The sequence below is a fragment of the Callorhinus ursinus genome, unplaced genomic scaffold (genome assembly GCF_003265705.2).
Source record: "Callorhinus ursinus isolate GAN/ISIS: 27379988/994484 unplaced genomic scaffold, GSC_fseal_2.0 scaffold15, whole genome shotgun sequence".
In the NCBI taxonomy this organism is placed as follows: Eukaryota; Metazoa; Chordata; class Mammalia; order Carnivora; family Otariidae; genus Callorhinus; species Callorhinus ursinus.
The window spans coordinates 32,476,472-32,493,593 of record NW_027397077.1 but is presented as its reverse complement, the minus strand read 5'-3'; the positions used below and the strand labels follow the sequence as shown (position 1 = coordinate 32,493,593).

The following is a 17,122-nucleotide window of genomic DNA, read 5'->3' as shown; positions in this document are numbered from 1 at the left end:
ATAACTTTCCTAACATAGTAAGTCATACTAACTGAATGTCTTTCAAAAAGAAAGATACATTTTTGAGATTATCACCTTTCTGTGACACACATGACAGGTCACTGAACATCTGCATAAAGACTCTTAGTTGTGTGAAACTAATATCAACAGATCTTTATTGATCAGCAACTTTATTCACTGTCAGTCCTGTAACTGCTGTGGTATTGTTATAATAGGAACATTTTGTTTATTACAGCTAAGTGTCTCATTGTTCCACCCTGGCTGCATGAAGTCCTTATCTTCCGTCCCATAACTCCTACCTGGAAGTTACTTTTTCCTCCCAAAAGGTAATAAGCATAAAATCCTGTCAGCCACAGTGAATACAGAACAGAGTAAAAAGCAGAACCTTGAAACAGCAAAGCAAAAGACAAACACGCAGAGCAAGAGCGGACTTAGGGCAGGGATATTTTCTAATAATTAGGGCACAGATGAAACCCAAAGTGTCTCATTATGCTCTCTCACAGAGTATCCCTGAATGGGGACTTTATGCATTTAAACACACAGCAAGCTTGCGATTTTGCAGAGTACAACAAGATTATGGATATCTAGAAGCAACAAGGCAGCACATGATGGTCTGGATCAAATCTCAATGCAGGACACATAAAGGGTGCCCGAGAAGACACTGACCTTCTGAGAAGTCATGTCTGAACAGGAATCGTTCCCTTGGACATACCTGCTTCAGGTTTTCACAAGTTCTTTTATGAAAGGAGAGTTTGTCACAACTTAGTGAAAAATGTTGCTTATAACCATGCAAGTTAAGTGGATATAAACTGTATTTGGTTTTCGCTCCATGAGGTTCATTAAGTCATTCTCCACTTAAAATTTGCATGTTTTTAATAAAATGTAAGTTAAGAACTCCCCGGGTGTTTTTACAGTTACTGGAATAGGGTGAAACACATCTGACAACTGCAATAAAAATTCTGGTGAGGAGGATAGGCAGAATAGAATGTTCTCTTCCAGAATGTACTGAGCAGACTCAGTCCAGTTCCCATTCCTCACGTTATACTTTAATATATGTTGGCGATGAGGAGGAGGAGGAGGGGAGGAGAATAGGGGATTGCTGACATTTACTAAGAACATTCTATGTGCCCAACAACATGCCAAAATTTTGCAGTTTTCTCATTTAATCCTCTAAACAACCTTATACGTCAGATATCATCTTTATTATTTCATTTTATGAATGTTAAAATTATGATTCAGTAAGGTCCAGTATGAACCCAAGTTGAAATATATACTTTCTAGATTTCAAGTCATTCTTACTTCATGTTTAGATTTGTTTTCTTAAAACATATAGTCTCTTTTTGTTAAACATCCAGGGAAGGGGCCCAAAAAAGATAAAAACATGTCTAACCAATCTTAATTTTTAAGACAGGTGTTTTGGAGTTGAAGTGCCTTCTTTCAAAGGAGGGATAATGATGTGGGGCTATTATGGAAGTTAGTGATGTGTATATTTCTCTGTCAGTGAGGGTTTCAGGTTTCCTAATTCCTATTTATCCTATGCACAAGGGCATTCTTGTTTAAAAAGATTTTTCATTTAGATCCAAGCAATTATAAATGATATTTAATCTGTAGCAATATTATTTTATATAGGTAAATTTTTTATCAGTGGCATATAAGGATAAGCTTATTATTTTAGCCCACCTGTTCTGTAGCTTAGATTTCTAGGGATCCTCAATAAATCAATAGCTATCTTAAATTCAAAAATACTTTCTGCACCACCAGATGAGTTCAGCTAAAGTTGTATTAAGTGAAAAGTAAAATTTGATTTCATATAGTATAGTGTTGCCCTGCTTTCAATTATTCAATGTTAGTACAACCAAATGAGTGACTGACTTACCTCCAATTTTCAAAGCTCTTCAGGGACTGGGACAGACAACATATCACTATTTGAGTACACATTTAGAAGGATACTTATGCCAGGGGGAAAAAAAGCACCAGGTACAGAAACAGGAACATAGTCTCTATCACAGGAAAAACAGATTCCAAAATTTAAAGGTTAAAGTCATAAGCTCTGAGTACCACTGAGAAAATGAATGTCTTGTGGACAGAGAAGATGTAAGCAGCTGCATCCCTGGTAAACTGTCTATGTCTGATCAATACAAAAAAAAAACATTTCAAGGAAAAAGTGTGTGCTGTCTCATATTCTTCATCAGGAAAATAAAAAGACTTCTCTGTAAGGATGTAAAAAAAAAAAAAAAAGAAAGAAAACTGAAATGTGCTGTGTGATATCCTAAAAACAGATTCAACAGGTCTTGCCCCTTCTTTCATTACTTAAAAATAGTCCAATTGATGTCAATCATTTTACAACTGTGACCCAATGACCATCCTTTGTCTCTCATACATAATTTTGAAAGATTTTAAGAGATAATAGAAACAGAAAATAAAGGTATACATGGATGATGCAAATGTTTTCCCCATAAGTGAATGGTGAAATGTTCTCTATCAATTCCTCAAGCTATTTATTTGAAAATATTTACTCCCAATGTTGTTTCTATGTTGCATTGGTGCATATGAATCAATATACACTGCTTTGGTGTTTTTAATTACCTATGGCTGATACCAAGAGCCCAATGGAAGGTTACTCATCATATTTAATCTTGATGACAACTCTTTACTCTTTACTTTTGTACCTATTTAATGTGTACTTTTGAATTGACAGAAGGTATCTTAAATGATACTGAAGATAAAAAACAAAAAGATGTGGTCCCTGTCATTAAGGAGCTTACAGTCTATGTGGGAGATTCAGATGACAGAAACTCCCAAGCACTGTGATAAGGGCTACCATCTTGTTATTGTGAAGACATAAAAGAGATGCCAGGTCAGCCAAGAAAGGTCTTCCCTATTTTATAGGTAACAGGTTCAGTAAGCCTATATAATTTGCCAAGGTACTACAATTATGTCAGAGGAGTTATTTCTAACCCAAGTCTTCAGATGCCAAATACATTATTCTTCACACAGCACTACATTGTCAATATGTGTGAAAATTTCTTTTTTTTTTTACTTTTTAAAGATTTTATTTATTTATTTGAGAGACAGAGAGACAGAGAGCATGAGCGGAGAGAGGGGCAGAGGGAGAGGGAGAAGCAGACTCCCAGCCAAGCAGGGAGCCCGACACGGGGCTCAATCCCAGGACCCTGGGATCATGACCTAAGCTGATGCTTAACCGACTGAGCCACCCAGGCGCCTCTATCTCCTACTTTTAAAAGAAGTATTTCAGAACGTATTCTGATTTTTTTTATTAGATTGGGACTACCGCATAAAACTTTTGTTAGGTCTTATGGGTGTCAAACAGTTGAAGCTATATGATATGAACAATGTTAATAATCAAAGTTTCTAGTAGGAGATACTAAATAAGAGCAAGAATTCCAATCTGACTGCCTACATTCATCATTCCAGCTCTGCCCTTACTATTTGGAGTACCTTGAGAAAACTAATTTTGCTGTGCCTTACTTTCCAAGTTTGTGGAATGGGAGCAATATAAATGCCCATTCCATAGGTTGTTGTAAAAATTAAAGGAAAAAATATATATAGCTATGAAAATTTCCTGGAACACAAAGTGATGAGTGAGGGTATCATAATTATTAGCACTTGATACTTTGATTCAGCAAACCACTACCTATCTCTTTAAAATAAAAAATAATTTCATGTAATGTATTCAATAGGACACATATTTTTGATAGGCACACTTATCTAACTCTCAAATATAAATATTTGCCCATTTCCTAAGCAACTCTTTGAAAATGACATTATCTCAACAAAGAGATTATAACTGAGAAGAAATGAGAACATTACCATTATGAAAGAATATTTGTATTTCTTGTAAGAACCATGATAGAATGATCTGTAGAAAGAAAAAAAGGCACCCTAAAGAACTAGGGTTCCTAATGTTTGCCAAACAGTGTAATACAGAAAAACTTGTAGTATTTAAATATTATGTAAAAAATAATTAATTAATCCTAATGCTTGAGTCATCCTGACTAGATTCCTGTTTTTGATGTTGGCTTTAGCTGACACATGGAAACATTTCAGAACTAGAAGCAAAGGCATACCTATTCTTTTATAGGCCATTCCTAAAGGTTAGAAATATCTCAGCTTCCCCGCAAGCTAATTTTGACAGCATTATAGATAAATCTGCCAAACTTTAAAATTTCAGTTATTCTAATTATATTTTGGTGATGATTATACAACTCCATACATTTACTAAAAATTAATAAGTTTCACACTTAAAAATAAGTGAATTTACGGTGTATAAATTATGCTTCAATTAAAGTGCTTTAAAAATTCACTTATTCTTTCAGCAGGTTTAAAAAAATTTGTAGATGGAATTTAGTCAGCCCTCCAAGTTTATTATTTTTGGGGTAAAATGGTTTATGAACTTCATTCCACTATCTTTATCTAAGAGAAATCTCAACAATTTAGATAAGAGGGCTTTTAAAAATGCCAACTGCTTTTAAGACACTGAAATCCTTTGAGGCCCCTGGAAGGCTCAGTCAGTTAAGCCTCTGCCTTCAGCTCAGGTCAAGATCCCAGGGTCCTGCTCAGCAGAGAGTCTGCTTCTTCCTCTCCCTCTGCCCTTCCCCCTGCTGGTGCTCTTACTCTTTCTCAAATAAATAAAATCTTTAAAAAAATACACTGAAATCCCTCCACCTACCTTAAAATAGCTAGGGGCTTTAAACATGTGCAGACCTGAAAATGATCTGGGGGAACTTAGACACAAACAGATTAAAAATTCTTTCATATGATCACTGACACCTGCAAGGTTTAATTAAGCTGAAAGTCACCAACTTCTGCTCAAAATGCTGACTAGTGGCTTGTTAATTAGTTGCTTTTTCATTGATTAGCAAGTTATACAATACTCTGTTATAAATGGCTGTAATGCTTGCCTTGTTTCAGAGCTCAATTAATATGATATAGACTATTTAACAACTGTGTCCTTGTTTGATTTATGAAGCAAAAGCAGATAATTTTATTGCTAACCTAAAACAGGGATGTACAAAATCACATTTTCAAAGCAAGCTAAAGCTGATCATATAAAACTTTCTTTGTCTTTTAGGGAAACTTTGATGAAATGAGCCATCAATTGTCATGAGCAATCAATTAATTTCTCAGAAATCATGTTGTCAACAAATTTTCAAGACAAATGTTTCAATATATAAGTACCCATCAATTTTCAGTTATCCAAATTATGCTTTAGAATACTCTGTGGAATTAATTAAAATAATTGTGTGGGCACTTCTCTGCTTTTTTATGTGCAGAAGAGTCCCAAATCTATTATCTCCAGACCCTGTCTCTTCTTGGAACCTCAGGCTGATTTATCCAACTGCTTATCTGACATTTCTACGAGGATGCCCAGCACCCATCTCTAACTTAATAGGGCTAGAACAGAACTCTTGTGCTTCTGTCTGCCTCCTTTCCCCAACAATCCTGCTTCCTACCCATCTTGGATAATTCCTCCATCTATTCTGTAGCCTAGGCCAAATGTCTAGAAGTTACACTTTTTCTCTCATTTTCCCATTTCTCACATCTTCTCTTCAAAATATCTTGGATTTGTACATATTTTGTACATTTCACCATTACCACCTTGTTTTTACCGCCATTTGTCACCTGAGCAACAGTCTCCTAATTGTACTTCAGTTGCTTCCCTACAGTGCCGTCCCCACACCACATCCGGTATGTATCTTGTCACTTCTCCTATGGAGCTTTCCATTGGCTTCCAATTATGTTTGAAATAAATACCAATCTTTCTATATTTGATTGCACAATTCCACATGATCTGGCCCCTGTAGACCTCTGACCTCATCCCCCTACCTCTCCTTTGCTTACTTGTTAACATATCTGGTTATTTTCTCTTTCCATAGTAGAATGTAAACTCTTTAAGAACAGGTACCATATCAGGGCACCTGGGTGGTTCAGTCAGCATCTGACTCTTGATTTTGACTCAGGTCTGATCTCAAGGTAGTGGGATCGAGGCTCGTGTGCGCTTTGCTTTCAGTGCGGAGTCTACTTCAGATTCTTTCTCCATCTCCCTCTGCCCCTCCCTACTTATGCTCTCTCTCTCTCAAATAAATTAAATCTTAAAAGAAAAAAAAAATAACAGGTACCTTACCTATCCCATTCTTTGATCTATCCAAAATGGTTAGAACAGTGGCAAGCACATAGGAGGTACTCAGTATTTTTTTGTTGAATGTCTGGATGTCTGGATAGATTTGGAGAGGTTTCTTCAATGTAGAGTTACCCTATATTGGTTTTCTCTAAAAAAAAAAAAAAAAAAAAAAAAACCACAAACCTCCAAAACATGTAAGTTATTTGATTAAACTTTTATAACAGCAAACCAGATTCTCTATTTGCCTTTAAGAAAACTAAGGTGAATATTGGTGCTATAGTTGAGTCTCACCTTACATGCTAGAATTACATTCTAGCACAAATCCTACTACCAAAGTATGAATTTAAAATTACCCCTACAAAAAGCCTTTCTATTGCCCATTAAGTATAATGCACATGGTCTTTTGTATATAAAATAATGTGAAATAGAAATAGTGTTTTTTACTATATTAATGAATATACTGCAGACCCTATTTGCCTACCTGATCATTATTCACTCTGTTTCCTCTTTTCGAACAGAATCCAATATTTTCCTGTGGTTGGCCCTATGCATCAGAGAATATGGGCCCATTCCCAAGCCAATGGTTGAATTATGGCTGATCTAACCAAATCATTTTCCTTGCCAGGGACCGGTTGGGTATGTGATGCAATTATGGCCAAAAAGAAGTGAGGAGAAATAGGCCTGGGGAGAGACATCATCACTAATAAAATATGTAAGAAATAAAACTTTTTCCACTGGACCTGGAATTTCCATGTGAGCTTAAAACTTTGGGAGTCATCTTTCTTGCTTTTCATTATTATTATTATTTTTTTGAGTATAGGTGACACACAATGTTACATTAGTTTCAGGTATACAACATAGTGATTCAACATCTCTCTATGTTATGCTGTGCTCACCAACGTTATTATAATATCATTGGCTATATTCCCAATGCTGTGCCTTTTGTTCCCATGACTTACACATTCACTAACTGGCAACTGTCCCTCCCATTCCCCTTCACCAATTTTGCCCATCCCCCTCACCTCTCCCCTCCTGAAACCATCAGTTTGTTCTCTGTTTTTATATGTCTGATTCTATGGCAGCTATCTTAATGGAAACTAAGTTGACACTCTCAGAATGACAAAGCAAATTAATGGAGGAAAAGAAAAAACTTATGTCATTGATGACACCATTGCACTACTGATCTGCAGCCTTCAGTTACAATATGCAAAATACACTTTTACAATATTTTATCTTTAAGCACAATGCTCATGCGCAGCACCCTAAGATTTTTCCTCTAGTCAGGCATGAAATGAAATGAGACTTACTGAGTGACCAGCTGATTCACTTATATCTCAGGGTCACTCAGATTAGCACTCTTTGGGCAAAATAGTGTGAGAAATTGCTCATGGTACTTAAATTGATATTTCTCTCATCTTTTCCTTTTAAGTTTGCATAGGTGAGTATGACTAAATTAAATGCTTATATATTGGCATGCTACTCTATTTTCATCTTTAATAAAGACATCATAAAGTACAAGTTGATTAAAGAATAAAGAAATGTAGCTTATCACATGAAATCTCTAATTCAAATGATCTAGAATATATCACTTTATCTGACTTGAATGCACTATCTTCCTCACTGAACTCCCTTACCAATAATAATGCTCTTTATTTTATGAAACTAATATTCATATATGTCATATCTCTACTTCAAAACTTTTGCAAAAGCAACCATGTGTGCTCCAATTCTTAAAAAAAAAAAGTAATAACAAAATTTTGGTTACATTACATTGAACCGTAAATTCCAATGAAAAACATTATAGTATTTTTAACCATTAAAATGTTATCATCTTGGCATATTTAATAAGAATCTTCATGGATGCAACTTTATAATATTCCAACTGCTATGTAGCCTGAGTAAGATCAGGTCACCTCATATTTCATCATACCATAGGTTTGTTGCACTGAAAAGGAAAACTCTTTTGACACTAAAAAAATGTGATTAAAAATTTCACAGCCATCTGTAAAAATGAAACAGAGCCTGTCTCCTACACAAAAGAGCGCCAAAACATCTTAGTCAGTCTCTATACCAACCTGTATTTCCTAAATGTTCAGACAGCTTGTTAAAAATTTGTTGTTCTTTTCCTGCCTTCACCCCTATTCGCCGTTCCCTTCCGCCTCTAGATTCCTTTTTTTTATGAGTACCTTCCTGTCTCTTAAAAATATAAATCAATTTAACTTTTCCAGGATCCTTCTCATGCTGTATTCTACCCATTAATTGGGTATTAACAACAAAGTCCAAGGTAGGTGGGCACTAGGTAGCCCAAGAAAAAAGAAACAGAAAGGGCATGAAAGTATCCAAGTCACATTTCTTTTTAGAGTTCACAAAGTAGATTGATGCAACAGTTGTCCCAAGTAGGAACTATTACCCATTCTGGAGCTGAGGAAACACAGACTCAGAGAAATACATGGACTTTCCCAGGACCACATACCATTAGTGACATTCATAGTTATGTTTGCATTCATTTCATTACATTCAAATCAATAGATATTGAAAATCTGTTATGAACCAAGGACTATGATAGCCTACAGGACACAGAATAATAGAATGTAATCTGGTTCTCTCTATTGTGGTTGTGGGATCTTCTCACTACTAGAGATGGCAGGGTCAGGTCCATCCTTGCCCCTAAGAGTAGCAACACAGTTTCTTGCAAAGCCAATGACGAAGGTAAAGAGACCACCTGGCTCTTCCCTGTACTCCTGGAACTCAAACTAGGGTGGTGCTGTCAGTCTCACTACTCATCTCCTTTATCTTTTTTTTTTTAACCTCTGTCCCATGGCTATCAGTGTTCTTGAAAGAGTAGAGGAATTTTTAACAGGTCCCACTCTTTGTCCCAAGTGCTGTGAGGACTTTTGTTTCAAAACCTTCTCTTCTGCATGAGTTGAAATGCATATGATTATTTAGTAAGTGTTGAACCTAACAGACGTTAAGCATATAAGCTCTACCACCTTCCATCATTACCTGTCTACACACTGCTAAGTTTTGCTTGCAGTATCTTAAGTGGGAGATAATAATAATATCTATCTGAAAAGATTATGATATGGAATAAATGAGATAATACATATAAGGCACATAATTATTATAAGATTTAGATGAAAATAACTATTAGAGAAAAAACAAAACAATTATCATTTTAGTTATCCTTACACCATCAACACAAATTTAAGCACCCATTTCTGGTCAAGTAACTTTTTGCATCATATACTTGAAAATGTGTTTTCCTCAAGTTAGTGGAGGACTGTGTCAATTCCTTTTTGGCTATGGGAAATGACTGCCATATTCTCAAATAAAACACACTAAAATATTCATACTGGCTGCTCTCCCACTTGGCTGCATATTTATAATTTTTAAACATTCTGGTAATAGTCTTCTGAGATATCATTAAGTTTCTCAGAAAAGCAAACTAATAAAAAAGCAAAAGAAAACACAAAACATTTTCATGATTTCCTCTCCACCTAAGATTTGCTGTTACATCACAGATTTATACACTTACAGCACTTCAATCCACACCCATAATGGCAAAATGCACAAAACATAAGGTTTTACTAGATGACAGTTTGTTATGAGTTTCCACAAGTGCTGAAACATGACTCAGGGAAAATAGCTGCGAAGAAGGTGAGGACAGCAAACATGCACACATGAAAAGCAGTTCCACCACAGAGAAATGTTAGGACTGATTACCCAAATCATCTCAAAAGTCCAGAGACTTAGTCTTTATCATGTACAGCAAGAGCAATTTAAAAATAGTCAGAGGCTTCTAAAGACTTAGAAAAAGTGCTTGCAGGATGGCAACCCAAGAAATAAAATTAACTCATTATGCAAATAAGAACTACCCTTTAACATTTTGGGTTTTTTTTCTTTAGTAAGAGAAGATTATAAGCACAAGAGTGTTTAAGTAATAAGACTTCCCTAGACCACAGACCACTATGCAAAAAGTAGTCGATTTCTTCAAGGTCCAAGGAATCAAATTAATCACCTCTACATTTGGAAATGTCACCCTTGATAGGAACAGAGGCAGTGAATCCAAAATATTTTTATAGGAAATACTCAAAATATTCAATTCCATACTAAAATTTGGGGGGAAGAAAATGAAAAGTTTCCTATTCCTTGCATTTGACAATCTTCTTTGCACCTACTGGAAACCAATATTTATTCATTGATTCAAAAACTATAATATGCATATTACATAACAATGTTCTAGGTGGGTAAAGCAGTAGAGACAATGAAATCCCTGTCTTCTTGGAATGTACATTTTATGAAAGGAGAAAGACAAAAGACAAACAGGTAAAGGCAGAGTATAAACATACTAGTGCCAATGGAGAAAAACAAAGTAGGATGGGGCTGAGAGATATTCAATATTTATTTGTAATACAGATGCTTCTTTAACCAGTCAACAGACACTTAAGTACCTATCATGTGCCAGGCACTGTACTATGTTGAGGGATCGAGAAATCAGTAAGACATTGTTTCTAACCTCAAAAGCACAAACAGAAACAGATTTTTTGTTTGGGTGAACATATTCAAAATTAAGGTAAAGAAAATAAAGTGCTGTGAGTAGAAAATCAGTGATGGCATTTGTTTAATAAAATAGAATAATGTCATATGTAAGGCTATACAAATCTAAAAATACCTTTCATTGATAGCAAAGGGGAAAATGTATTTGAAAACTGAAAAACAGATTTTTAAAAGGGAAAATACATGATTATTTATATATATGCATATAGTAGAGAAATATATATGAGATATCTTTAACAATTTTTCAAGTCCCAAAGATCGAAGAGTACAAACTAAAACTCATTTGTAATCCTTCACTTAAATTATTTAGAGATAAGTTGGAGATCTATCCTAGTGAACATAGTACTTTTGAGAACTACCTATATTTTATAAATGCAAGTAGCTGTTTCACTGTTTGGGATTCAGAATTGTGTCTGTCAGTACATGAAGCATACAAATTTATTTTCTAAGAAAGCCCACTAGAAAAAACATTGTTTCCACCCAATGGCTTCAGTAACATGGCTGAAGCATTAGAAGGTTTCTTAAAGTTCCACTGTTGATTATTTTACGGAGGAGATGTTGAAAGGTATAGAGGAGATGCATCACCAGGCATCCCCATCTCTAGAGAGATTATCTGCCTGTGAAATCTCTCAAAGGAGGAACAATAGGGAAATTGGACAGTTCATGGCACTTCTTTTTCTATCCATTGTTCTCAAAATAATTGGTATTTTTAAGAGTCTAATACTAACCATGCTCAAATCAAATAGTTTATGTGAGTAGGTTAAACTGTAATTTTTTCTCTGCCTTGAATTCCTCCAGCTCACTCAGAATACAAATATTCATCTGATACTGACTTCAAAACTGCATCATTATCTCATGTGGTCATTAAAGTGGCTGAAACAACACCTCAAATTTCACTATAGTCAAATTATTTTAATCCCTTGGTTAGATCTTACAATAAAACAGTGATTTTATTGGCGACTCAACTTTAACATTAAAAGTGAAGCATCATGTCTAAAAATGATTTAGTCACTCACTGGAGGAAAAGATTCTATTATGTGCCTAGCTGGTATGAAGCACAGAAAAAAACCACAGGAATGATCAAGATATGACTTGTGGGAAAAAATAACTGTAAAAAGGCTTAAGGTATTTTTATTATTTAATATCTTCAATTATTAAATATTTCTATCACAGAAACATTCATAAATTATTATTATACCCATGTACTCAAAAGCCATATTTAACAGATGATCATATTTTACAGATTGCTTAAGATATATTTCTTTTTTAACACAGCATTTAAAAGTGACAGTTCATCTAAGGCCTTCTCTATCTCTGTTACCTGCTTTTATTCCCAAAAGTTTTCTGAAATTTGTACGTATCACTATCATGCCTGTTTTTATACTTTTATTAACCATGTATTACTGTGTGTATGCATGCACACACAGTTTTGTATTTTTACATAGTTTTGTATATACCTATGCATTTATATAGTTTTTGTATTGCTAAAATGTATATTATCAGCACTACATTTCTATGTTACTTTCAAATTCTCTATTTTCAATAGAGAAATATTACATTTTTGCAGATATTGTCAGTGATACATGTAGCTCTAATTTATTTTATTATGCAGTATTCCATGATATGCATGAACAGATTATCTATTCATTACCCTTCTAATGGACATTTGGATGCTTCTGTCTCTTTGCTATTACCAAAAGTGCTTTGGTGAACATCTACTATGCACAGGTGTTCTTGCATATATGCACATGTTTCTCTAGGGCATATATATATCTAGAATGATCATTGTTGGATTGTAGGTATGCACATATTCAACTCTATGCTCAAATTGCTCTACAAAATGACTGTAACAATTTGTACTCTATTCCTCACTCATATAATAGTTTTCGGAAAAAAGAGGTAAGTTTGAATCAGGTGCCGAAAGAAAAAGGCCTTGGAAGAACGGGATAGTCACAAAGTCCATATAATTTACTCAAAAAGAGAGGCAGTAGTACAATAGGAAAGGAGCTTTTAAAATTATTTAGAAAAGCTTGTGATGGGAGCTTGTCGGAGGGCTGATGTAAGTCAGGCACAGACGTCATCACCAGGAGCCAAAGGCAAAATCACAGAGCCAGCATCTGTAAAACTCACAGGTCTGGAAATGTGAAGTCTCTGAGGTCATCACTTTTAATCAACACTAGCAACAGGAATGAGGCAGAGGAAAGGATTCAACACATTTACTATCCTTCATTTAAACTGCTTAATAAGAAAAACTTTCATTTAAATGGAACACTCTTTTTTCTTTTCTTCTCTTTTCTTTTTTTAAGATACAGAGCTTAAAAGGGAAAGCTATAGCTATTTAGGAATTCTGTGGCTCACTGCATTCACTAAGAATGTTGAGTGACAGGAGCATAAAGGGGCAAATATTCCACTTTAAAAACTAAGCTAACAGCAACTGGCTGCATAAAGATAAGAAAAGAATGTGGAATTAGCCAGTAAACAATAGCTTCCAAAATGGTTTCACTGACAAAGTCCCTTTAAAGTCCATTCTCCAGCAGCAAGGATCATTTTTCTAAAAAAAGTAAATCAGTTCATGTTCCTTCTCTGTTTGAAACCTGACTATGACTTCTTATTGCTACAGAATCATGATCATCTAAAATTCTTATCCCAGCCTATAAAGCCCAGTGTGACCTGGCCCATGCCTATTTCCCTATCAATGCCAAAGGACTTTCCCCCTTCCTGCTATGCTTAAAGTACAGTGGCCATAAGGTCACTACTGACTAAGCCTACAGATCCTTGCACTATCCTGTGTCTGCTTGAATATGACCCTTCCAACCCACCAGTCTCATCGGGTCTGACTCCTCCTTGCTTCAGCCTCAGCTCCCCAGGGCTTGCCTCATTACCTTGTCCAACACTGCCACTTACGTCACTCATACCCCCACGTTTAAATTTTCTTCCTAGCATTAGTTAACGTCTATTTTTTTATTAATAATTTTTTTCAAGTTATTTACTATTTGCCTCCCTTGATTAGAATTAAACCCCATGAAAATTTAACTGCTGTACCCCAATTCTGAAACAGCACTAGTACATGACAGATTATTGGTTCACTGTATGGCAGAGATGAGTGGCATCTATATAGTCATAATTACAATGGTAACCTCTTATCTCCCAACCGATCTATTAGCAAATCTGATGGCTGCATGTTCAAATGCATCCAGAATCCAACTCTTTCCCAACTTTTGCCACCACTGTTCCAGTCTAAGCCAACATTATCTTTTATGCATGAATTACTGCAATAGCTGCCCAACTATGCTCCTTGCTTCCATTATTGCTGCCCTATAGATTACTCCCTGCAGAGAAGCCAGAGAAAATTCAAATCATATCATGGCACCTTTTTGCCCAAAGTCCTGTAATCCTTCCACCTCATTCAGAATAAAGCTCAAATTCCTTACTGCACCTACAGGGCCCTTCATGATCTGACACCTTGCTGTCTCTGATCGTGTCTCTACACCCTACCACAGTCCTTCATACTCACTGCACTCCAGGTACCCTGGGTTCCCTCTGTTCCTCAAATATGCCTAGAAGCATCCTGCCTTAGCGCTCTGAATTTGCTCTTCCATTTTTCAGAAGGCTTCTATTGATAATTGATATTGATATTCTATTGATAATCACATATTTCACTCTCCCCTTTCTTTCAGAGGTCCAAACAATTATTCTTCTTAGAGAAGCTTTCCTTGAAAAATCCACTCTGCTTTATTCTTCTTAGAACTTTTTACCACCTCAAATATTATATAGTTATTTGCCTATTTGTTTACTGTTAAAGCTGTTAGAATATAAGATCCACACGGTCAGGCATTTTGCCTGGTTTTGCTTTCTGCAGTGTTTCCAAAGCTCAGCCAGTGTCTGGCACATAGAAGCTCAAAAAATATTTGTTGAATGAATGGAAAAAAATGACTTTACTCTGGCATACAGGATACACAACGTCAGAAAAGGGCCATGGAAAAGGGGTCAAGTCAAGGAAATGCTCTAAATTTCTTTAACAGATTAGAAAAATGAAGCTCAGATATACTACAAGAGTTACAGAAATTCACACATTGTGGTATTCATTAGTAATGTCTTGCTAAGCACATGATATAGGATCCTACTTTCATTCCTTTTAACCACATGATTAGCTCTGGTAGAAATTATGTCACTTCTGGGTAGAAATGTAAATAGCCTTTATGATTTTCCACCTTTCCCTTCCTGGTCTTGACAGCATTTCAAGGAAGCCTCCATCAGCCCAGGTCCCCTGAAAGACCCACCAGCAGAGGCCCCATTCAAAATCACCTTGGAAGATATCATGTGAGTGAGATGGACACCTTTGCAGTGTTATGACACTGAAATCTTGCAAGTTTTTTTTTTTAATTGTATCATAGCTAGACTATGTTGTGTATCCCAACTGATTTACTGATAGCTATTAAGTGGAAGTACTGGGACAAAAATTTATGTCTCCTTTCTGTCATTCTAAGCTGCTCTGTGTCAGTAGACAGAGCTTTGTTACAGAAGGAAAATACAAGCCCATAACGGGCTGTTTTTATTCAGTTGGAATTCTCATATGCACCTCATTTCATTTTCAAGGATAGGAAATAAAGAAAGAAATCTTAAGCCATATGACATGAAATATAAGTCATTAATCAAAAGTTTCTGAATTCGATATTTAGAAACTACTATCTCTACTACTTACATGTTCATTCTGTCTATGTACCTAATCCATTTTATTTAGACACTTAAATCAGCAGAGCGCCAGAATTATTTTCCATAGGATTTTGTTTCTGTAGAGTAAAGATTTGATTATCTTCTCCTCTCACCACAGAAAAATCTCTATAAAGCGGCACTTGCCTAATGTTACAAGAGACTGACAATTTCTAATGAGTTTTCCACACTAGGAGATCTAAAGTACCTTCTGAATCAAAGATAGAATTTCATGTTGTAAATTTTCAATATTAGGAAAGACACTGTTTTTCAAATTTTATTAGTTTTCTATGTTTGGCATTTGGGGAAAAATCAGGTACTGTTTAATTAACCTAAAATATCATTCCCTAATCAAATAAGAATACCAACAAGTTTGTTCCATCCTAACTGAAAAAAAAAGTCCCTAACAATTATAATTTGGCAGAGAAATGAGAAGCACAGAAAAATGGGAAAGGACTCAAAAATTCGAGAATGCCTCCTATCAGCAAATTATAGTCAATTAACTGAAGAGAAAATTCCCCCACCCGCATATTCATATTCATTAAGCTGCTTAAATCATCCTGCAGTGTTAACTATCAAACAGTTCACTAAGTTGCCTTGACATTATAGTATGTATTTCTTTATGGGCTCACTGAAACCCCATTTACCGAAACCCTCCTTTTTCCCTCACCCAAAATGTAGACTAGCATGTTCAGTGGGCAAATGTGCTTCAGGAAGAAAGTAACTGGTACATTATTCTTCTCTGTTGCTTCTGTTATATTATCACCATATAATACTTGTAATCTGTGGGTTATCTATGTTATCTATTAATAAGAATCCCATAAACTAAAATAGAGATGGAGTAGAATTCCAAAGTCAAGGTGCTGAATTTTTGTCACTTGAGGAACAGATAGCTCCAAATCTCAATAAAGAAGGTATTTTAGACTCTTGCTAATAACTAACTTAGGCCTCAGGCAATGCAGAACCTCATCCAATTCGTACCCAATGCTTCTTTCTCCATTTAATTCCCTTAGGAGTTTGATCTCTGCCAGAGAATTGACAAAAACACACTCCCTAATGCAATAATGAATAATGCTGATGTAATTTCCTCTAAGGAATGATTTTCTTTGACTTACCAGCTGAGGATTCTCTAACATTACTAACTTTTAACCAAGAGGTTTGATAAATGCTACAAACCATTCTATAAAAGACGGTCATAACACAGAAACTGCTGAAAGCAAAGCTTTGAATGATTAGCAGGCTCTCTGGGTGTCTTCTGACTCTTTGCAATAATACTACACATTGAACTCGTTACTGCCCACCATCTTTGTAGTTCAAGAAAGGATTTAGTTTAAACTAACCAAAATGAGGAATAAAATGGCATCAGGATAAATTTGGCCCCAATGGAAAATAGACTGCCAAAGGATTGGCAGTGGTGGTGCTGCATGGGAGTTAACAGCTCACAGATTGTATGTTCAGATAGACTAGCTTTGAATTCTTTCTCCACCATATACCAGCTGTATGACCTTGGAAAATCATTTACACTCTAAAAAGCCTTAATTTCATCATTTGTAAAAATGGGAAAAAATGGAACCTACAATTAGTGACAGTGCCAAGGCGGTGACAGAGAAAAGCTTTAGCCAAACCTCCAACCACAAGTTCATTGACAGCCACGTGTAGATACCCTCCCTAATCTCTGACACAAATACGTTCCAGGTCTTATGTACAGTGTGA

At 35.6% G+C, this 17,122-nt stretch overlaps 1 protein-coding gene across 2 annotated transcripts in view; it reads right to left on the bottom strand.

Annotated features, from left to right (window-relative positions):
* Window positions 1-17,122, bottom strand: part of CNTN4 (contactin 4) — a 952,644-nt gene that overhangs the window by 429,331 nt on the left and 506,191 nt on the right. The window lies entirely within an intron of this gene.